The 23607-nt window shown below is 46.7% G+C and overlaps 1 pseudogene; it reads left to right on the top strand.

Moving 5' to 3' along the window:
- The first annotated feature begins 11686 nt into the window (after window positions 1-11686).
- LOC105056106 (F-box protein At5g07610-like) lies at window positions 11687-20193 on the top strand (annotated as a pseudogene).
- Window positions 20194-23607: the final 3414 nt, after the last annotated feature.

The raw sequence follows: 23607 nt of genomic DNA, 5'->3' as shown, positions 1-23607 counted from the left end.
AGTTAGGCATTATTGTTAGTTGATGACTGGTTGCTCTATATCAGATCCTTTTATAACAGATTATGTATCAGAGTATGAGAATAGGATTAGCGTATTATCTTCACATATTTTCTTTGGCTTATCTTGGTCTATGAATCTCATGTGCCACTTTTGCTTCTTTTCGCTTGATGTTTTGGAGAAGATAGTCATGTTGAATTCTAACATTTTGGTGATCCATGATTATGCTCCCAACTTGTACAGATTATGTAAAATAGGACTTTTAAGTATACTTTCAAAAAATCGGACTTTCATCCTTGGAAGTCTATATAATACAAACATATATCAAGCCTTTCTGCAATATGCTATTAATATTGCTTGAAGGTATTATTGTTATAGAAATAATGAGTTATTTCAGTAAGGACCAAAGTCTAATTTTGTGAAATGATGTTTAAAGTCATAATTTGCAAAGCGAAATTTTAGGTGTACCTCGCCAGACGTTTAGTGTTTTTTCAATTAAATTATATAGATATAGGCTATGGAACAAAAAAAAAATATGGATTTTGTTTCCAGTTGCAAATATCTAAAACTCAAATTTACAAATTGGATTTTAAAGTCCTAGTTCAATGTGTTATTTACTAATTGGATTATATGGGCTAGGACAACATACTGCATTCTTTTTAGATCAAATACTTTTTTTTTTTTTTTGGTAGAAGATCAAATACTTTTGAAAATATAATTTTCTTACACTAATGGTGCTGTTGGGTATAAAATACCCACAGCCGAGATCCTCGACGGAGCCGACTTCGAGAAGCACAGCTCCGCTTGGACTCCTACGGGAGCCGGGCTCCACCGCCGACAGCGACGCAACTCCGCCCCGACTCCTACGGGAGCCGGGCTCCACCGTCGACAGCAAGCGCAGCTCCGCCCCGACTCCTACGGGAGCCGGGCTCCACCGCCGACAGCAGCGCAGCTCCGCCCGGACTCCTACGGGAGCCGGGCTCCGACCTCAATATCAGCTGCCGGTAAGTTTCGTCCGGACTCCTACGGGAGCCGGACTTTACCCTTAACTTTGATTGCAGCGCAGCTCCGCCCGGACTCCTACGGGAGCCGGGCTCCACCGTCGACAGCAAGCGCAGCTCCGCCCGGACTCCTACGGGAGCCGGGCTTCACCGCCGACATCAGCACAGCTCCGCCCGGGCTCCTACGGGAGCCGGGCTCCACCGTCGACAGCAAGCGCAGCTCCGCCCGGACTCCTACGGGAGCCGGGCTTCACCGCCGACATCAGCACAGCTTCGCCCGGGCTCCTACGGGAGCTGGGCTCCGCCGCCGACATCAGCGTAGATCCGCCCGGACCCCTACGGGAGCCGGGCTCCGCCCTCAGTTTCAGCTGCTGGTAAGCTTCGTCCGGACTCCCACGGGAGCCGGACTTCACCCTTAACCTTGATTGCAGCGCAGCTCTGCCCGGACTCCTACGGGAGCCGGGCTTTGCCCTCAGTTTCAACTGCTGGTAAGCTCCATCCGGACTCCTACGAGAGCCGGACTTCGCCTTTAATTTTAAATTGCAGGAAGACTTCGCCCGTGCTCTTAAGGGAGCCGAGCTTCATCTCCGATGCCAACGACTACAGCCGCAAGCAGACTCTGCCCGGACTCCTACGAGAGCCGGGTTCCGCCCGGACTCCCCCGGGAGTCGGGCTCCACCCACGACCCCGACCGCCAGGAGGACCTCTCCCGGACCTCAACAGAAATCGGGCTCCGGCCGCTGCCGAGCTTCAATCGACAGATCCACCACCAAAATGACCACGACCCTGCTCCACTTCCTGTGGCGGACTCCGCGCAGTTCCATCATTCCCTGACAGGCCGCAGTAACCATCGCCACCCTGCTCCACTTCCTGTGGCGGATTCCGCACAGCTCCACTATCCCCTGGCAGGTCACAATAACGGCCACGAACCTGCTCCACCTCCTGCGACGGATACCATGAGATTCTCCTATCCGCTGGCAAGTCACGACAACGAACGCTGCTCCACCCCTCATAACAGATTCCACGTGGCGGGCCGCGGTGATGGCCACGTGTCTGCTCCACCATCTTCCGCAATCAATTCCCCCTGACCATGGGCGGCCCACTACCAGGCGGTTACAAACGTCGCCATCAATCCGTTGCCTCCTCCGCCTATAAAAGGAAGATCCAGATACGTTATTCTTTAAGCTCATTTTCCTTGTCTCAAAACTCTGCTAAATTCTCCGTTCGAGCACTCCATTCTTGTTGAGGCAGAGAACTGACTTGAGCGTCGGAGGGTCTTGCCGGAGCAACCCCACCTCCGGTTTAGACTTCCCTTGCAGGTCCCGGCGGCGACCGCGGCTTCCCCAACTCCAGCTTCTCCGGCGCAAGCGGATTTTTGCACCAACAGGATTGGCGCTAGAGGAAGGGCTCTGTGTCTTCGCAGCACCCTTGTTCTTAAAGGAGTGTTCAACGGAGCCGCCTCCGACCGTTTCTCCGTCATCCACTCCTAATTCCCCCCCCGCAAGATCGACACCCGATGCCTCCGCGCAGGGCGTCCACCCGGCGGTCCACGGCCTCCGCGGCCAGATCTCAGGCTCTGGCCTCCCCTCCCATTTCTCAGCCTCCTCCTCCTCCCCCTCCGGCGACGGCGGTTGGCGCGGCGCAGTTTGACTTGCTGGCGCAGCAGGTCAAAGGCCTCGTCGAAGCCGTACAAGCAATGCAGCAGCAGCCACCGCAGGCGTCGGCGCATCCGGAGGGGGCATCTCCGGAATGCCAGAACCCGGCGGTGGGGTGGGCCACCTGGGCCAGCCGCCCCGTCCTTCCTGGGAAGGCGAATCCGAGGGTAGAGAGCCCTCAATCGGACCACGACTCCACTCCTGGAAGATCCCTGCCCCCGTTCTGCCAAAGGACCCTCGAGACTCGAAGTCGAGAGGATTTTCTGGACCGGAGGCTCCAGGAGATGAACCGACGGATCGAAGAACTCCGCCACGCGCCTCCCGCTTATGGTGAGGATATTTGCACTGACCCTCCCTTCTCCCAAATGATTATGCAGGAACCGATCCCGCCGAATTTCAAGCTTCTCCAGTTCGAAAGCTACGACGGGACGTCGGACCCGGTTGATCATCTGGAGGCCTTTCGAACGATGATGCTGCTTCACGGTGCTCCCGACGCCATCTTGTGCCGGACTTTTCCGTCTACTTTAAAGGGAGCAGCAAGAAACTGGTACTCGGCTCTGAAGTCGGGTACCATATTCTCCTTCGATCAAATGAGCCACCAATTCGTGGCCCATTTTGTCAGCAGCCGACGTCCCTGGAAAGGTTCGGAGTCCCTCATCAACATCAAGCAGAGGGAAGGGGAGTCCATACGGGCCTACGTCAACCGCTTCAACATCGCGGCGTTGGAGGTCCGAAACTTGGACCAGTCAGTTGCCATGGCCGCCCTGAAAGGTGGCCTTCAGAAGAATGATCTCTTGTACTCCCTGGAGAAGAAGTACCCCAGAGATTTTGATGATCTGCTGGCTCGGGCTGAAGGATACGCCCGAGCGGAAGAGGCCTTCAAAATGAAGGACGAAGAGACTGCGAGGGAGCGTCAGGCGGGAGATTCTGGTAAGCCCGCAGTTGAGAAGAGGCCAAAGGAAGCCCGACCTCGCTCCCGATCCCCTCCTGGGCATAAGCGCGCCCATACTCCCCCCGGGCACGCAGGCAGAGAAGCCCGGATAGTAGGTTTCGGCGGGGTTCCCCGCCAGGGAAATTCCGCAACTACGCCCCCTCAACGCCTCGAAGGCTCAGGTGCTGATGGAGGTCAGGGAGCAGCTCCCTAGGCCGGAGAGGATGCGCACACACCCCGGGAAGCGCAACCCCAACAAGTTCTGCCTCTACCACCGCGACCACGGCCACGACACGGAGGAATGCATCCAGCTCCAGGACGAGATCGAGGAGCTCATTCGGCGAGGTCGACTCGACAGATTCATCCACCGCAGGCCTGAGGATAGAAGAGACCGGCCAAGAGCCCTCCCGCCGCCTGAACCGCAGAAAAGGGAGGGGCAGCCCGGGGACCGGCCGCCCATCGGGACCATCGACTCCATCACCGGAGGGCCTCAAGAAGGAGCGGGAATACTGTAAATGTATCGCTTACTATTTCGCTTTGAATCTACTTTTCTTTTTAGCTAACATGCTCCTCCCACCTAGCGTGGATGTATTACGACTGGATATGATTCCTCCAAAAACACGGCCATGTCAGGAACAGGAGGAGAACCTCGTCCTGACATGAGCAAGGTCAAAGGCCCGGTTCTTTTAGACCGGATGGGGGGAGAGGCCTCACAACGCCCTAATGTGCCCCCACAGCCTTGTTAGGGACAGGAGGAAAACCTCGCCCTAACATGAGCAAGGTCAAAGGTCCGGTTCTTTTAGACCGGATGGGGAGAGAGGCCTCACAACGCCCTAATGTGCCCTCACAGCCTTGTTAGGGACAGGAGGAAAACCTCGCCCTAACATGAGCAAAGTCAAAGGCCCGGTTCTTTTAGACCGGATGGGGGGAGAGGCCTTACAACGCCCTAATGTGCCCCCACAGCCCTGTTAGGGACAGGAGGAAAATCTCGTCCTAACTTGAGCAAAGTCAAAGGCCCGATTCTTTTAGACCGGATGGGGGGAGAGGCCTTACAACGCCCTAATGTGCCCCCACAGCCATGTCAGGAACAGGAGGAGAACTTCATCCTGACATGAGCAAAGTTGAAGGCCCGGTTCTTTTAGACCGGAGGGGGGAGAGGCCTTACAGCGCCCTAACGCGCCCCCACAAGCCAGGCTGATAACGAGAACCTCGCACCGGCTCCAGCAAAATGGAAGGTCCGGACTCCTACGGGAGCCGGGTTCCTACGCCAAGGAAAGCTTCACCCGGACTCCTACGGGAGCCGGGTTCCGCCGCCAAGGAGAATTTCACCCGGACTCCTACGGGAGCTGGGTTTCGCCGCCAAGGAAGCTTCACCCGGACTCCTACGGGAGCCGGGTTTCGCCGCCAAAGAAAGTTTCACCCGGAGCCGGGTTTTGCCGCCAAAGAAAGCTTCACCCGGACTCCTACGGGAGCCGGGTTTCGCCGCCAAGGAAAGCTTCACCCGGACTCCTACGGGAGCCGGGTTCCGCCGCCAAGGAAAGCTTCACTCGGACTCCTACGGGAGCCGGGTTTCGCCGCCAAGGAAAGCTTCACCCGGACTCCTACGGGAGCCGGGTTCCGCCGCCAAGGAAAGTTTCACCCGGACTCCTACGGGAGCCGGGTTTCGCCGCCAAAGAAAGTTTCACCCGGAGCCGGGTTTCACCGCCAAAGAAAGCTTCACCCGGACTCCTACGGGAGCCGGGTTTCGCCACCAAGGAAAGCTTCACCCGGACTCCTACGGGAGCCGGGTTCCGCCGCCAAGAAAGACTTCGCCCGGACTCCTAAGGAAGCCGGGCTCCATCCGCTACTTTGCCGGCAAGAGTTAAAAATGGTGGCGAGACTTGGCCACATGACGAGATCAGGGGGAAGGGAAGAGCCCCTTCCCACGACGACATCTAAGCCAAACAAGCCAAACGACGAGAAAGGGTCAACGGATGACAATATCGGTGCTACGCGTGGACAAGGTAACACAAAGCGCTTTTTCTTCATTTCTGATATGTGTACTACAGGGCCAGGACGGCTAGAGAAAGAGGGACAAAACGACGAGAAGAAATCAGCTACAAAAGGGGGTGACTACAAAAGAACTCTAAGGAGGCCCTGCTCCCTCCGACCTAGGGTTATCACCTCCATCCCTCAACCAGGACTGCCTCAGGTTCTCCACTGCTTCTTCTAGTTCTTCCTTCTTCCGCAGCGTATCCTGGAGTGTCTGACGAAGATGTCGGCTCTCTGCCTCCGCTTCTCGATGCCGCTTCCGCAGAACTTCGGACTCCGTCTCTGCATCCGCGATGGCCTTCCGCTCGAGCGCCAGTTGGATTTTCACTTGTTGAAGCTTGGCTGTCTTCTCCCCAAGGGAGACGAAAATCTCTTCGACAGTGCCTCTCAGGGCTAGGAGCTCTTCGGTATCTTGGGCGTTAGCAAGCTGCGCCCTAGTCACCAACTGCCTCTGGAGACGAACAACCTCGTCCGCCGCCTGACGGAATCTCCCTTTGTACTCTTCCACTTGCCGGTGCCAGCTGGCCCGCTGCACATCGTGGCTCATCTCAGCATCTTGAAGTTGCTTCTGAAGGTCGGAGACCTTCTGCGACCATTTTTGTTCATCATCAACCCGTGCCAGGAGCCGGGATGAGTTTCCTTCCAGCTGATCGATCTTCCTCTTCGCAGCTGATAGCTCCACCTTAAGGGCGCTGATCCTGGCTTCTTGAGCCCAAGTTCGGTCGCTGGCACTCTTCTTACATTCCTCGAGCTCCTTTGTGAAGTTCGCCTTCCTCCGGCTGTAATCCATGATTGCCTTCACTTGGAGACTCCTGAAGTGGGCGGCCTCAGCGGCGGCTTCGGAATAGCATTTTCTCGACTTGCGGAGCTCGTCCTCTGACTTCTTCAACTTCTTCGTCAGGTGGAGGACCTCCTTTTTCAGCCGCTGGACAGCTGACTTCAGCGGGACCCCCAGGGGCAGGGGGAGTGCTTCAGCAGGGCACTGCCATCGGAAGGTGCAAACGTCAAAGACCAGCTCATTACAAGAAGAAAGGCAGAAAAGAGGGGAGGGGGAAGGAGAGGCCATCCACAATAAGAAATCCGACTTTATTGATTAATTTTGAAGACAAACGGAAAGGAAATATGACGACAAAAGAAAAACATAAGATCGGAGGTCTCAGACCTCGGGGGCAGGGGGTGGAGAGCTCGGTGCGGGGGGTGCGACTGCGGTGGCGACGGACGAAGGGCCGGCCTCGTCTTCAGACTCCTCCAGAAAGCCGAGATCAAGGTCGAGGTATCTGCTGGCCATCCTCTCTCGGCAGAGCTCGAACCCCTTGGTGAACGCCTCCAGGCCGAACTGGACGTTCAGTTCCCTCATCTCCGCGGAGGCCTTGAACTCCTCCACCGCAAGGGTCCTGGCCTCCGAGACCAGAACCGGGGTTTGCTCGGCCAAATGGGCGACCTCGGCCTCCGCCTTCCTTGCCGACTCCTCCAAGCTTCGTCTCTCCTCCTCCCAGGCTTGTCTTTCCTCTTCCCGGGCTTGCCTCTCTCTCTCCAGGGCCTCCCGGAGGGCGACTACTTCGGCCGTCTTCGCTTGAAGGCGAGCAACCTCGGCCTGGCAGCGCTCCTCCGCCTGAAGGAGGTCCCTTCTCATGCGGCTCGACGCCTCGACATAGGCGAAGAGCTGGTGCCCAATCTGCAAGGACGGGAAGGGAATCACAACAAAGGCCGAGTGACCATGCAAATAAACATCCGCTTACCTCAAGGAAGGACCCCAAAGAATCCCAAGCTCGCTGCTCGGGATCGGCGCGGTCGATCCTCTCCACGACGTCGGACAGAATGCAGCCATCAAGCAGCCGCCTGATCAGGTCCTTGTCGTTGAAGGGGTTCTCTGATCCCCCCTCGGAGCAGACGGACTCGTCTGCAGCAGCTCGGTGGCTGCTCGCCCTGCGAGCCACCGATTTCCTCCTCCTCCCCGCGGCGGGCGCCTCCGTGGGGCGGGCCCCCGAAACGGGGGCCCCAGTCGGCGGGCTCCTTGAGGAGGCCCGGGGGGCCGCTGGCTCGGCATCCGAAGGAATGTCGATGGCCGGGGTTGCCTGGACGGGCGCAGCCAAGCTCGTCTCCTCCACCCTGGCCCTCTTCGCCGATCCGGAAGCCATCGCGTCCTTCCTCTTCTGAGCTCTCATGGCCTTGGCGAGCATCCGCGTGGCTTCGGTGTCCATTGTCAAAAAAAAAAAAAAAAAAAAAAGAGAGAGAGAAAGAAAGGGGAAGAAAAGAGCGGAAAGGAAAAAATAAAGAGAAGAAGAAGGCAAGAAAAGGAAAGATAAATACTTGCTGGATCCTGAGGGCTCAGGCCGATGTTGAAAAGAAGCTGCTCCCTCAGAAGATTAGGAAGGGAAGGAGCGGGGTAACTTAGAAGCTTCTGGGCGGCCCGGAGGTCGTCCTCTTCTAGGCTGGGAGCCCGGCGGACGGAATCCCTCAGGGACCCCCAAGGGGGCAGGCCCAGTTCCAAGGTCGGGCAGTAGACAAAGAGAAATTTTTCCTTCCAATTGTGAATCGAAGAAGGGGCGCCCTTCAGCAACCCCTTCTTACCAAACTGGAGGGAGAAGTACCACCAGTCCTTCGCTGAAGGATGGCGCTTGAAAGTGTAAAAATACCTGAATAAGGAGAGGGACGGCTGGACCTCGGCTATGTGACAGAGAGAGAGAAACCCTATCAAGAACCTAAAGGAATTCGGGGCCACGGAGGCGAGGGAAATGTCCAAAAAGCGGAAGAAGGCAGCAACAAAGATAGGAAGTGGAAGCCGGAGTCCGGCACGAAATGCCTCCTGATACAAACAAAAGCGACCAGGAGGAGGAGCGCTGGCCCGGTCAGAGGGTCCAGGTAGCTCCAGGTCGTACTCCGGAGGAACCCCGTACCGAGCCCTTATCAGGAGGAGTTCATCCGGAGTCGACGAGCATGGAATGGCGCCCGGTGCAAAAACCGGGCGAGGCCCTGCCCCGGACGCGGGTTCGTCCGCAGAGACAGGGACCTGGGGGTTCGAAGCAGAAGAACTCTCAGAACTGACGGAAGCAGAAGAGTCGGAAGACATTTTGAGCAGTTTCGGAGGAAGAACCTAAAGGATCCTAAAAAGGCAAACTGAAAGGAGAACGAGACGCCGAAGGCCAACTCAGAGGGAGGTACAAAAGTAATGAAGGGAAGAGAAGCCCCTAGGCGGAGAGAAGAAGGTTGTCACTAACCTATGTTGCTCTGAGGGACCTGGGGGGCGAGAAACGGGAGGCGCCTACGGCTCGAGAAGACATTCACTAGAGCAGGCTCTCGAAGAGAAGGCAGGCACCAGCGAAAAATCAGAAATGGAGTAGGACACCTGAAGGGGGGAGGACGGGTTTAAATAGACCTTGGGATCCGGCGCCATAATGATCGCGAATCCCCCCAGGCCAGTCCACACCCGACACGTGTCCCACTCCCCCTGGCAGGCGGCTAAAAGCAGCTGACGGTTGGCAGGACCATAATTGCACCGTACCAAGGCCAGTGTACCTGTGAGATTTTCGAAGCGCCCCCTCGTACCGCTCCAATTCGAAAAGACTCCGGCACGCGCTCATTTAATGCCAAAATATCTGGAGGCGGCAGTGCGCAGGATTCGAAGAGACGGTTTCGGCTGTACCCATCTTTCTCTCTGAGTACTTCCTTCGCTTGAAATTCAAACTCGGAAGTGGGGGGACTGGTGTTGGGTATAAAATACCCACAGCCGAGATCCTCGACGGAGCCGACTTCGAGGAGCACAGCTCCGCCCGGACTCCTACGGGAGCCGGGCTCCACCGCCGACAGCGACGCAACTCCGCCCCGACTCCTACGGGAGCCGGGCTCCACCGTCGACAGCAAGCGCAGCTCCGCCCCGACTCCTACGGGAGCCGGGCTCCACCGCCGACAGCAGCGCAGCTCCGCCCGGACTCCTACGGGAGCCGGGCTCCGACCTCAATATCAGCTGCCGGTAAGTTCGTCCGGACTCCTACGGGAGCCGGACTTTACCCTTAACTTTGATTGCAGCGCAGCTCCGCCCGGACTCCTACGGGAGCCAGGCTCCACCGTCGACAGCAAGCGCAGCTCCGCCCGGACTCCTACGGGAGCCGGGCTTCACCGCCGACATCAGCACAACTCCGCCCGGGCTCCTACGGGAGCCGGGCTCCACCGTCGACAGCAAGCGCAGCTCCGCCCGGACTCCTACGGGAGCCGGGCTTCACCGCCGACATCAGCACAGCTCCGCCCGGGCTCCTACGGGAGCTGGGCTCCGCCGCCGACATCAGCGTAGATCCGCCCGGACCCCTACGGGAGCTGGGCTCCGCCCTCAGTTTCAGCTGCTGGTAAGCTTCGTCCGGACTCCCACGGGAGCCGGACTTCACCCTTAACCTTGATTGCAGCGCAGCTCTGCCCGGACTCCTACGGGAGCCGGGCTTTGCCCTCAGTTTCAACTGCTGGTAAGCTCCATCCGGACTCCTACGAGAGCCGGACTTCGCCTTTAATTTTAAATTGCAGGAAGACTTCGCCCGTGCTCTTAAGGGAGCCGAGCTTCATCTCCGACGCCAACGACTACAGCCGCAAGCAGACTCTGCCCGGACTCCTACGAGAGCCGGGTTCCGCCCGGACTCCCCCGGGAGTCGGGCTCCACCCACGACCCCGACCGCCAGGAGGACCTCTCCCGGACCTCAACAGAAATCGGGCTCCGGCCGCTGTCGAGCTTCAATCGACAGATCCACCACCAAAATGACCACGACCCTGCTCCACTTCCTGTGGCGGACTCCGCGCAGTTCCATCATTCCCTGACAGGCCGCAGTAACCATCGCCACCCTGCTCCACTTCCTGTGGCGGATTCCGCACAGCTCCACTATCCCCTGGCAGGTCACAATAACGGCCACGAACCTGCTCCACCTCCTGCGACGGATACCATGCGATTCTCCTATCCGCTGGCAAGTCACGACAACGGACGCTGCTCCACCCCTCAGAACAGATTCCACGTGGCGGGCCGCGGTGATGGCCACGTGTCTGCTCCACCATCTTCCGCAATCAATTCCCCCTGACCATGGGCGGCCCACTACCAGGCGGTTACAAACGTCGCCATCAATCCGTTGTCTCCTCCGCCTATAAAAGGAAGACCCAGATACGTTATTCTTTAAGCTCATTTTTCTTGTCTCAAAACTCTGCTAAATTCTTCGTTCGAGCACTCCATTCTTGTTGAGGCAGAGAACTGACTTGAGCGTCGGAGGGTCTTGTCGGAGCAATCCCACCTCCGATTTAGACTTCCCTTGCAGATCCCGGCGGCGACCGCGGCTTCCCCAACTCCAACTTCTCCGGCGCAAGCGGATTTTTGCACTAACATGTGCCATTGTTGTGTCACAGTCGTTATTGGGATAATCATTATAGGAACAAATAGAGAAAAGAAACTGATTTAGATCATCATGTACTACAATCACATCATGTACTACAATCACAATATATGTTTTAGGATTCTCTCTCAATCACAACTAACTTCTATTTGGTACCGATCCTTCTATAGCTTTAGGTCCTAGTAGATATTTTTTCCCGGGTATGTTACGTTTTCTTCTCATCTTTCTATAAAAAAAACCCCTCAAAACAATGGCACTTTGGTTCAAATAATCTTTTTCCTAATGTGGAGTCCAAGAATTTTAGGATCCTCATTCATGTTTTTGATTGAAAGGGAGGTAATTTTGGGGTTCTCTGGTTCGAATAATCTTTTCCCTAATGCGGTTCAAAGAAGTGGTACTGGGCCACAGCGCGTCACAGAATCAGGAGTAAGAGGAGTCCGTCCTAGTACATCGTCGCTTGCTTTCAATTGGTCGAGCGTAGCTTGTCTAACGGGCCCCACCGGAACTACGTTCGTCCGTCAATCTTTGATAGCGCGAATCGTAAAGACATGGGGAAGCATCTAAAGCCCTATGCTGCGTCGACTTCGGATGGTAGTCGGAATTGTTGTTTGTCAAGGTATTGGATTCTGTGGTCCATTCCCGGTGGAATTCTAACTCCTATTACTGGGAAAGCGAAACTATAACCACCCCGCCCCCCACCATTTGCTCCTTAGCCATGGAATGCAGGAGCAACAAGGTCCGTAGTCACGGAGCAGCACCAAGCTCTTCCGTTCCATATGACGTTCTTCGCTTCAACATCCTCCCACGTCTCTCCTTCAAGTCTCTCACCAGGTTCAAGTCTGTGTCCAAGAGCTGGCATGCCCTCATCTCCGGCAATCCCCTCTTCGCCGCCGATCAGTCCCTGCACCCTTCCCCCGCCTCCTCCGGCTTCGTCTACATCGGCACCTCCGATGTCGAGTTCCTTTCAACCCCGGACACCCCAATTGACGTTTTCCATCCCTCCTATTGTAACAGCCTAGGTTCTTGGACCTGTAAACCCTTGACGGCCCAACGAAGAAAAAAAAAAATTTAACGGAAGGAGGAAGACTCCTAATCGGAGTCTTCTTCCTCTTCGTTTCCGATGAAATCGGACTCAAGGAGTCCGGCTAGGGTAGAAGATCTTCTCTATAAAACCCTCCTTCCCTTCCTTAAGACTCTCCACCGGCGATCTTCGAGCTTGATCTCTTGATTTCTTCTGTTGAAGCCGTGACCTCTCATACTCGTGCTCGCCGGAAATTGAAGCCGACGACGTTGCTGAAGCTTGAGGTAAATCCTTTTTCTCCTTCCTCTCTTCCTTCCCCCCCTTTCCATGGCCTCGTGCACCCTCGCCGGTCGTCGGGATCATCGAAAAATCCACAAAACATCATGACCTTGTTTTGCTCTGTTCGAACGAGTCATCTTCCTCTCTTTTTCGGCCACCGACATCGTCGTTTGTGGCATCTCATCCCTAGGATAGGATCCTCATCCCTTTATCTCTCTTCTCTGAAGGTATTGGCCGCCGGTGATCGGCCAATGATCGGAAAACAAAAGAAAAAGTGGCAGTCCTTTGTTTTTCCGATCTCTTCTTGATTTCTCGCCGGCCGAACCTTTCCGCCAGCCATCCCTTGCTCCACCGCCGCCTTCACCTGCTGTCGGACCTCCGACGAAGTCGTCGTCCTCGCCGGAGCCAAGCTGGAGCCCCCTCATCCGTCCCTTGTTTCGGCCCAAGGGAGGCCGTGGGAAGAAAAGGAAAAAGAAAGAAGAAGAAAGAAGAAAAAAAAAGAAAGAAAAGAAAAAGAAAAAGAAAAAGAGAAAGAGAAAAATAAAAATAAAAATAAAAAAATAAAAAAATAAAAAAAGAAAAGAAAAAAATTTTCTCTCTCTCCTCGCTCTCCTTTCTCTCTCTTTCCTCTCTCCTCTCTCTACCTTCTCTCTCTATTTTCTCTCTCTAGATTCTCTCTATTTTCTCTCTCTAGATCTTTCTCTCTTTTTATGGATTTTGTCTCTCTAGAGTCTTTTTCTCTCTCTAGAAGTCTTATGGATCAGTGAAGGATCCAGATACTTAGACAAATCCTAATTTTGATTAATTCTAAGAGAGGTCCTAGATTTGTGTTATTAGGATCGATTATCGAAAATTTTTTTCATATATGATTTTTATATTTGATCAGGATTACGAAGAGATATGATTGTCTGTATAAGATGTCAAGTGAAATATTTTGTTAAATAAATTCATAAATTAAAGAAGAATATTGATTTCTGTGCTTGGATCAGTCATCGGTAAAGATAAGAATCTCTGTACATGATCATCATTATATATATATATGCTATTTTACTGTTGGTCTTGCATTATTGATTTTGCATCATCGGATTTGAGATCGATGAATTTATTATATCTGAGATATTGTTATTTGATTTTGAGCATGAGTATGTTATGTCAATATATATGTATTAGAGATTGATGGCATGATTATATGGATATGATATATCTGAATTGATCATAATGCAAGTCAGAATTGGTTTGATGAAATCAACACATAATGATTAAATGAAAAGAAAGAGATATATGGTATGGACTAGCCTTGTCATGTGGAACAGCCGGTCAGGAGCTTATGCCAGGGACAGCCCGCCAGGAGTTTATGCCTGGGACAGGCTCCACTGGCTTACAGGTAGATCAGCCGGCCAGGAGCTCATATCTGGAATAGTCCACCAGGAGCTTATGCCTGGGACAGCCTCTCACGAGCTTTCGTACGTGGGACAGCCGGCCAGGAGCTCATCTTGGGAGGATAGCCTTGAAAGGCTTTTATGTGAAAATTGATTTGGATGATGACTGAGGTATAGACTTGGATAGTCCAGAGCCAGAAAGAAAATGTTAAAAATCATGTGATTATGAAAAGAGAAATGAAAGATAAGACATGAAATAATTGTTGAATAAAAGTGTTTCACCTGATAACATATGATGATGCATCTATTTTAACAAGACAGTAAATTTATGGATGTTTGCAGTATTCTGAATATTGAATATGAGATTTTATGTTTTATTGCTTATTCTTATTTTCATATTATATTACTATATCAGTGTGATATGAGAATTTTTACTGGGCTGTAAAGTTCACACCTCTTCATCTTTCTTTTTCTTCTTAGAGATACAGGATGCTCATGATTGGCTATGGTATTGGATTGTGGGTGAGCAGATGTGTAGATAGAGTGTCATAGTACCTAATCAGAGGATTGAAAAAATTTAATTTATAATTATGCAAGATTTTATGAATTATTGTTGAAATAAATTGTTATGGAGTTAAGGTTGTAATGATTTAATTTGGCCTTGCATATTTTTTAGGGCTTACTCTAAGGAGTGTGCAGCCATCATGTATCCGACCAGGGTGTTGGGTTCGGGGTATGACAGAATGGTATCAGAGCTTAGGTTATGATCATTGGAGATTACGATATAAATGATTAGGATGTGATAGAATAATATCAAAGCTTAGGTTTAAGATCACTAGAGATTATGAAGAGATATTAAAACTTTATGTAAGATCAGTAGGATGTGATAGAGTGGCATTTGAGCTTAGAGCTTAGGTTACGTTCATTTGGAGACAATGATACAAGTGATTAGGATATGACAGAACAGTACTAGAGCCCAAGTTTAAGGTCACTAGGGATTGCCATATAAGTGATATCAAAATTTTGAGATTATAATCAATAGAGTATGATAGATAATATCAGAGTTTAAGGTTATAATCATTAAGGATGTAACAGAATGATATTATAGTTTAGGTTATGATCATTAGAGAATATGATTTAAGTGGTATTTGAGCTTAAGATTATAATTATTTGAAATTATGACTTTAGTGATATTTAAACTTAGGTTATGATCATAAGGAACATGATTGACATAAAAGAAAAGAATCAATATTTGAATTTTGAATCAATAAATACTATGACGAAAATTTATGTATAAGTGGTATATGATGTCTATAATAAAATTGATGAGTACATATTGGATTTCAATTAGTAAGGTTGACCTAAGTATGAGAAGAGTTGACTTTAGAATGAAGTGCAAGGTATTGATAAGTTATGTTGAGTATACTGGATGATTTTGGAATGTTAAACTTATATGATTGAAGATCATGATACTTTTTCTAATTTCGATGATAATTATTTGAGCATTATGAATTTTGGACTTATCAAAAGAAAGTTAATTAGGGTATGATCTAAGAACAAATTACATCATATGAGAGAGAAATATTTTTGAGCATTGAACCTATAAGAGGTCATATATGAAACTCAATTTAGATAAAAAAATATATTTGAATTTTATTATGAGAATATGAGATACACATCTTGGTAAAATCTTTGGTTACTCAAAATATCATATTCTGAATATGATTTCTTGATCTTTCAAGTTGCATTGAATTTCAAATCAAAAGCTTACTTTTCTAAGTGAATCAAAAGTATTTTGATATTGTTATTAAATTAAAGAAAAAAATTTATTTTGTCAGAGTATGATATACAGGTTATGATGAAATCTTTAATAATTTATATTACCATCTTTGGATTAGATTTTTTTAATTTTTCTTGTGATTGTTGAAGATGGTGAAGTGTATTAATTATTCAAGTCAAAGTTTGGATTTCTGAATTGAACTAAGATATCTTGCTAGTGTTAAATTTTGAATGACTTATACAAGGGATAAAATTTTATATGGATTTATCGATTAATATTAAGGGTTGTGATGAAGAGAATTCTACAAGAAATTATCAAGTTGATTCTACTTACAAGAATGTTGGCTTGAGTTCTTCTAATTTGACAAGTTAGAATTAATTTTTTTAAAAAGAAAGATTGATTTAAAAATTATCTAAATGATTGTAAGGTAAATCTAAGATTAACTCTAATTAATTTCAAATATGTTAGATTTTTGAAGAGTGATGAAGCTTATACAATGATTTCAAACATAGAAAGTGGATCAAGATTTAATTTTAATGTGCTATGCCCAACAGATGGTAAAGATAAAGAAACTTAAAGTTTTGCTCTAAATTTTGTATGAAATTTGAAAGTTGGATCTACCTTTGATTGATCTAACATACAAGGATATTTTATCTTTGATAGACCTATATAATTTGATAAATTACAATCAGAGTGCGCAGCAAAAGTATGGTGGATTAAATTGATTAAAAATATTAATTTTTTGATTCAAAAGATATTATGATGGAATACATTAGTTGTAAATAAGAAAAAAAATTTTCGATAATAAAAGAATACTATAGACTTGATCTAATCTAATCATAGTCGGATAATTTTTATCAGTAGATTATTTTATTACAGATAATGCCAAGAACCTTAGACATCTCAAATTTATTATTAATAGCTTGATAATTCTGTTATTAGTTCAAACTTAGAATATCTTGATATAGATCTCATATTTTTTTAAATTTAATATTATTACTCGAACTGATATAGAAGATTGAGATTTTCTTAAGATAAGAGTCTACATATAAAATTTGTTGAAAGATCGAGAGAAGAAAAAAAATCGATGATTGTGAAGAGTGTCCGATGTTTGACCTTTATTTATTTTTCTATCATAGGCAGTTTGAGATAATTATGAATTTCGAGTGGAATGTATTGGAACAAATAACTGTGGTATGTTAATACAAGTCTAAAATATTACTATTCTTCAAAAAAAAAAAAAAAGGAGAACCAGTATGAAGAGAATGAGTTTGAGACCTCACATAATTTTATTATATCAAAATCTTGTGAAACAAATATTATATAAGGTAGACTATTAAAAGCTTGAGAATGACATGAAGAATGTATACTTTGAAATATATATCTCAAATGACATAACTTAATTTCAAAGATGAAATTTTTTAAAGGGGGAGATTGTAACAGCCCAGGTTCTTGGGCCTGTAAACCCTTGACGGCCCAACGAAGAAAAAAAAATTTAACGGAAGGAGGAAGACTCTTAATCGGAGTCTTCTTTCTCTCCGTTTTTGATGAAATCGGACTCAAGGAGTCCAACTAGGGTAGAAGACCTTCCCTATAAAATCCTCCTTCCCTCCCTTAAGACTCTCCACCGACGATCTTCGAGCTTGATCTCTTGATTTCTTCCGTTGAAGCCGTGACCTCTCATACTCATGCTCATCAAAAATTGGAGCCGACGACGCTGTTGAAGCTTGAGGTAAACCCTTTTCCTCCTTCCTCTCTTCCTTCCCCTCCTTTCCATTGCCTCGTGCAACCTCGCCGGCCGTCGGGATCGTCGAAAAATTCACAAAACATCATGACCCTGTTTTGCTCTGTTCGAACGAGCCATCTTCCTCTCTTTTCCGACCACCGACATCGTCATTTGTGGCATCTCATCCCTAGGATAGGATCCTCATCCCTTTATCTCTCTTCCCTGAAGGTATTGGATGCCGGTGACCGGTCAATGATCAGAAAACAAAAGAAAAAGTGGCAGTCCTCTATTTTTTCGATCTCTTCTTGATTTCTTGCCGGCCGAACCTTTCCACTGCCATCCCTTGCTCCACCGTCGCCTCCACTTACTGTCGGACCTCCGACGAAGTTGTCGTCCTCGCCGGAGCCAAGCTGGAGCCCCCTCATCCGTCCCCTATTTCGGCCCAAGGGAGGCCGCGGGAAGAAAAGGAAAAAGAAAGAAGAAGAAAGAAGAAAAAGAAAAGAAGAATGAAAAGTGAAAGAGAAAAATAAAAATAAAAAAAATAAAAAAATAGAAAAAAAAGAAAAGAGAGAAATTTTCTCTCTCTCCTCGCTCTCCTTTCTCTCTCTTTCCTCTCTCCTTTCTCTACCTTCTCTCTCTATTTTCTCTCTCTAGATTCTCTCTCTATTTTCTCTCTAGATCTTTCTCTCTTTTTATGGATTTTATCTCTCTAGAATCTTTTTCTCTCTCTAGAAGTCTTATGAATCAGTGGAGGATCCATATACTTAAACAAATCCTAATTTTGGTTAATTCTAAGAGAGGTCCTAGATTTGTATTATTAGGATCGATTATCGATAATTTTCTTCATATATGATTTTTATATTTGATCAGGGTTACGAAGAGATATGATTGTCTGCATAAGATGTCAAGTAGAATATTTTGTTAAAGAAATTCATAAATTAAAGAAGAACATTGATTTCTGTGCTTGGATCAGTCATCGGTAAAGGTAAGAATCTCTGTACATGATCACCATTATATATATGCTATTTTACTGTTGGTCTTGCATTATTGGTTTTGCATCGTCGGATTTGAGATCGATGAATTTATTATATCTGAGATATTGTTATTTGATTTTGAGCATGAGTATGTTATGTCAATATATATGTATCAGAGATTGATGGCATGATTATATGGATATGACATATCTGAATTGATCATAATGCAAGTCAAAATTGATTTGATGAAATCAACACATAATGATTAAATGAAAAGAAAGAGATATATGGTATGAATTAGCCTTGTCATGTGGAACAGCCGGTCATGAGCTTATGCCTGGGACAGCCCTCACTGGCTTACAGGTGGATCAGCCGGCCGGGAGCTTATGCCTGGGACAGCTCGTCAGGAGCTTATGCCTGGGACAGCCTCTCACGGACTTTCGTACATGGGACAGCCGGCCAGGAGCTCATCTTGGGACAGCCTTGAAAGGCTTTTATGTGGAAATTGATTCGGATGATTACTGAGGTATAGACTTAGATAGTCCAGAGTCAGAAAGAAAATGTTAAAAGTCATGTGATTATGAAAAGAAAAATGAAAGATAAGATATGAAATAATTGTTGAATAAAAGTGTTTCACCTGATAACATATGATGATGCATTTATTTTAACAAGACAGTAAATTTATGGATGTTTGCAGTATTCTAAATATTGAACATGAGATTTTGTATTTTATTGCTTATTCTTATTTTCAGATTATATTACTATATCAGTGTGATATGGGAATTCTTACTAGGCTGTAAAGTTCACACCTCTTCATCTTTCCTTTTCTTCTCATAGATAAAGGATGCTCATGATTGGCTATAATATTAGATTGTGGGTGAGCAGATATGTAGATAGAGTGTCATAGTACCTAATCAGAAGATTGAAGAAATTTAATTTGTAATTATATAAGATTTTATAAATTATATTGAAATAAATTATTATGGATGTTAAGGTTGTAATGATTTAATTTGACCTTGCATATTCTTTAAGGCTTGCTCTAAAGAGTATGCGATCATCGTGTATCTGAACGGGATATTGGGTTCGGGGCGTGCCACCTATCCCCTCCTTTCCATCTTTTTTTCCCTCCCATCATCTCAAGCTTCTGTCCTCTGCCAACGGTCTCTTGTGCTGCGGCGTCGGCGTTCCTGACTTCAGCCATGATGGGGCTTTTCCCAACTTCAACTTGCTCTACGTCTTCAGTCCCGTAACGAAGGAGGCCCATTTCATTCCTGCGACCAATTATCGCCGCCTCTTCGTCGGGCTAGCCTTCGACCCGTCCAACTCCCCGAGGCGTTACACTCTGGTCTGCCTCCGTGGTCGCCATGCTGTTATCGAGGGATATCCCAAGACCCGGTTTCAGTTTCATGTCTTCTCCTCTGATACCCGACGGTGGATGGTCTCGAACCAGAGGGTCCTCGTCGATGATCTCATGTCGTGCGAACCTCCAGTGGTGTTTGCTGGAGGGGTCTTGTACTGGGATTGCCTTCACAAGCTGATATGGTTCGATCCCTCCAAGAATCTCGCAGGATGGATGCCACTGCCGGAGAAACCATCGAGTGCGAGCCAGCATCAGATCGGGGTGTGGGAGGGTCGAGTACTGACGTGCACTCAAACATGGAAGGACGAGGTGGAGGTCTTCGTGATGGCGAATGGCAGCAGTAGTGGGAATTGCGTGAGGAGGCACCGGGCAAGCTTCGAAACAATGGTCACAAGGAATCCGGAAGTGTTCGCTAGATTCCGCCACCCCATGAGGCTCAGGAGCAAGAGCTTTTGTAGACGGCTGCTTTCGCAGTGGTTTCTGCGGCCGCTGGCGCTCGACGGAGGAGACAAACTCTATCTCGGGGTGAGGCCCAGGGTGTTGAAATCGAAAGCAAAGGAGAGAGTGCTGTGTTATGAGCTGAGAACGGGGGAGATGACGTAGATCAGCGACGGCGTGAGGTTTATGCCATCTGAAGAACGAGTATTCTGCTACCACAACAGCATGGTTAGACTGCCTAGACGTACCGGGCAGCGGTAAACACAACTCTCAGGGGGCTCACAAGAACCTGCAAGAGTTGAGTTTAGCTGTAGTTAGGGAACGTTTTGCGGTGAGCATTTAGTTTGCTGGAGACTTGCTGCTTCATATATATTAGTCTTTTAGGTATCAACTGTGTGAACTTTACATATAATCTTCCAGTAATTTGTTTCTCACATATCATTCCCTATGAATCTTATGCACCATTCTTCACGTCGTTTCACTTAATGTTTTGTATTGAATCTTTTTTTTTTTTTTTTTTAAATTCTTACAATAACATATCGCTATCTGTGTCTCCAGGGAGATATTTGTTCTTTATTTCAGAAAAAAAATGGTTTCGTAAATTCTCGGAAGGGAATCCAGAATTGTTGAAAGCTAAAGGCAAACATTGTATTCATTTGTTATGAACTCAAGTACATGGGAAGTCTTTTTGTATCGAGTTTTGAACACGTAAACATATAAAAGCAATTAGAATAAAGTCTCATATTTGTACAATTGGTAGTACAACTATTTTGGAAAAAAATAAATGTAGATTTGAAAAATTCTTACCATATCAATTGTGACTCAAGAGGGACTCGTACTTATGAAGAGAAAAATTTTTTTGTCACGTGAGACATCTTTTAAGAGACAAAATCGTGAGATCCATGAACCAGAATGGATAATACTTCATGTGATGGATTGAGCTCTTATCTATAATACAATCTTTTCCAACCGCCAACATTAGACTAAAATCTTGTTGGCCAAGCTTCTTATTTATGAAATTGGAATTCAGGGCTTCAAATTAGATCAGTAGACAAGGTATTCACACAAACAAGCATTCATACCTACTAAGCAGAATTTTTGTCCCAATGCAGAATCATAATTTTTTTTATTAAATCAATAGTCATTTGGAAGCCAGAGTAAATAATATTATATTATATCTATATTATCTATATTAAAACGGGGGCATTAGTGTGTATGTGTGTGTATTTTGCAAATATCATCCGAGAGAGCAGGAGATCAAGCCGCGACTAAGTAACGAGGTAGATGGGCATCGGTGTGGGGGCTGCGGAGGCGGAGACCCAGGGGCAGACAATGAGGTTGTGATCCCGAAGGCAGAGATACGGGATCGGTGCCACCCAGACCTCCATCGTTGCTAGCGACCTTGAGCTCGGCAAGTGGTGCAGCAGTGGGTAGTCGACCTTGTGCTTTCCATCGCGTACAGTGGTCCAAAACCTATACAGTAAGGATACCAGGGGCAAGTGGAGTAGACCATCGATGCCGTGGTCATCGCTGCCGGCCTTGGTGCGCTTTCAGAAGCAGAGGGTGGACTTCCACCACCAGTGGTGCTTCTTGCGGACCTTGGAGTTGTCCTTGGAGATGGGCTTTTGGAGTCACACTGGAGAGAGAAGGAAAAATATAGAGGAAAAACAAGAGAAAACATAGGAAAAATCAATGAAAACAAAGAAAAGATGGAAAAAAATTTGGGCAAGACCTTTCCCCACATAGATGATCTTTTTTTGCTTCTTTTTCTTTTCACTTCATTATCTTTGTCAGAGATCCGTGGGAAAGGAGAGCACTTGAGAGAGATTAGAGGGGCTTCTTAGGTTCCGATTGGGTTTTTTTCTCAAGTATATGGGTTGTGCGAGTTGTGGCGGTGTGAGTTGGTTCCTTGAGGGTTTGAGAGCTTAATCTTGGTAGAAGCATGATATTTTGTAGGGTTAGGGGAGTTGGGTGAAGGTTAGGAGGAAGAAGGAGAAGAATGTGAAGAAGAAAATGATGTATTGTTGAGAGAGAGAGAGAGAGAGGAGGAGCGGCAGGTTCTATTTTTCTTCAGTACCAGAGGAAGAGAGAGGAGGGAGAAGAGTAGGATTTTAGGGGAAGAAGGTGGAGTGCTTTTATTTGAGGATGACATCAAGTTCGATAGCAAAAGGTTCTTGCGCTTTCCACCCAAGCAGATATTTTTATTTTCTGATATGGCGTGAGAATCATATTTTTTGGATGCCTTTTAAGCTGAATGATCTTTAAAAAAAAAATATATATATATATATATATACAGTAGGAATTATTGTCTAATATTTAAATATTTTAATAAGATATATTACGGTCAATCTTCTGTTGCACCTAGTTTTGGTGAAGAGCAATCTGCAAAAAAAGTTCATCGATCGAAATTATATCTGATGAGACCCTCCGATGCTTAAGTGAATGAAGAGTGGTGAATAGCAGATAGAATATTTAAAGTGGAAGTACCTTACCAATACTGTTCATTTATCTTCTTTTTATAGACGAGTTGTTGGTAACTATCTGTAACGGTTAGGCATGTGGATCCCATTTATTCCGATACTATGTGATCGTGGGATGGGCAGTTAATGCCCACTGATGATCATGGTATGTGGCTATTATGTGCTTTCTGCGCTGACGGTTTTTAATATATCGATTTTGTGTCGATAGTCAGAATGCACTGATTGTATGTCGGTAACTATAGAAATTCGAATGATCATCGATTGGAGACTCTGGCATACCGACTAGTCTTTAATTTTGCAATCGATCGAGTCACTATAGTTGAATTATATCTGTCAAAGAAGTTGGTTGAGAATTACCGACTATCGATCAGCTTACTGATTGATAGTCGATAATCTGTGCTTATTAGGCTGATTAAAAGTCAAGTGATGTATTGTAATTGAGCCGGAACTCATCTTGTAGTGTAGCTTTGATGGTCCATCGTCCGCAACCGATAGATGGTCGGTTGGTCGACTATGAATCGAGGAAGCAAATTGAATTACTCCAATAGTTGTCCTCCACTTTCAAGTCTAAGGTAGCCTGATATGTGGATTGACACGTGACTTGGCATGTTAGATGAAGAGAGTTATCATGTGTTATCTTGAGCCCCGATTCAACTGCAGACATTAATGATTCTTTCAGAAAATAAAGAATCTTCAGTCGTTTTGTTGCTTCGATAATCGTGACACTACAACAAAACTGGTTATTAGTGACGAAAATTTTTCATCATTAATAATCGATTTTCATCGCTAATACATATTAGCGATAAAATTTTGGTCGCTAATATTTCATCACAAATAATCTTGTCATTGATAATATTTTATGATGAAAAAAAAAATTCATCGCTAATAAAAGATATTTGCGATGAATATTTTTTATCACTAAAAAAAGATAAAAAAAAAATAATTTAAAAAAAAATATTTGCGACGAAAGAAACTATTGGTGATAAATAAAAAATTAATAGCAACAAAAATAGTTTCGTCGCTATTATTTTTAAAAATTTTAGCGATGAAAAATTTACATCGTAAAAAATATGTTTCACAACAAAAATAATTCATCGCTATTAATTTAATAAAAAATTAATAAAATTAAATAATATTAGTGATGAAAAATTTCATCCCAAATAAGATAATTTTTGATGAAAATTTATGTCGTTAA

The sequence above is a fragment of the Elaeis guineensis genome, chromosome 13 (genome assembly GCF_000442705.2).
Source record: "Elaeis guineensis isolate ETL-2024a chromosome 13, EG11, whole genome shotgun sequence".
Taxonomy (NCBI): Eukaryota; Viridiplantae; Streptophyta; class Magnoliopsida; order Arecales; family Arecaceae; genus Elaeis; species Elaeis guineensis.
The sequence above is the reverse complement of the archived record's forward strand: the minus strand, read 5'-3'. Positions and strand labels throughout refer to the sequence as shown.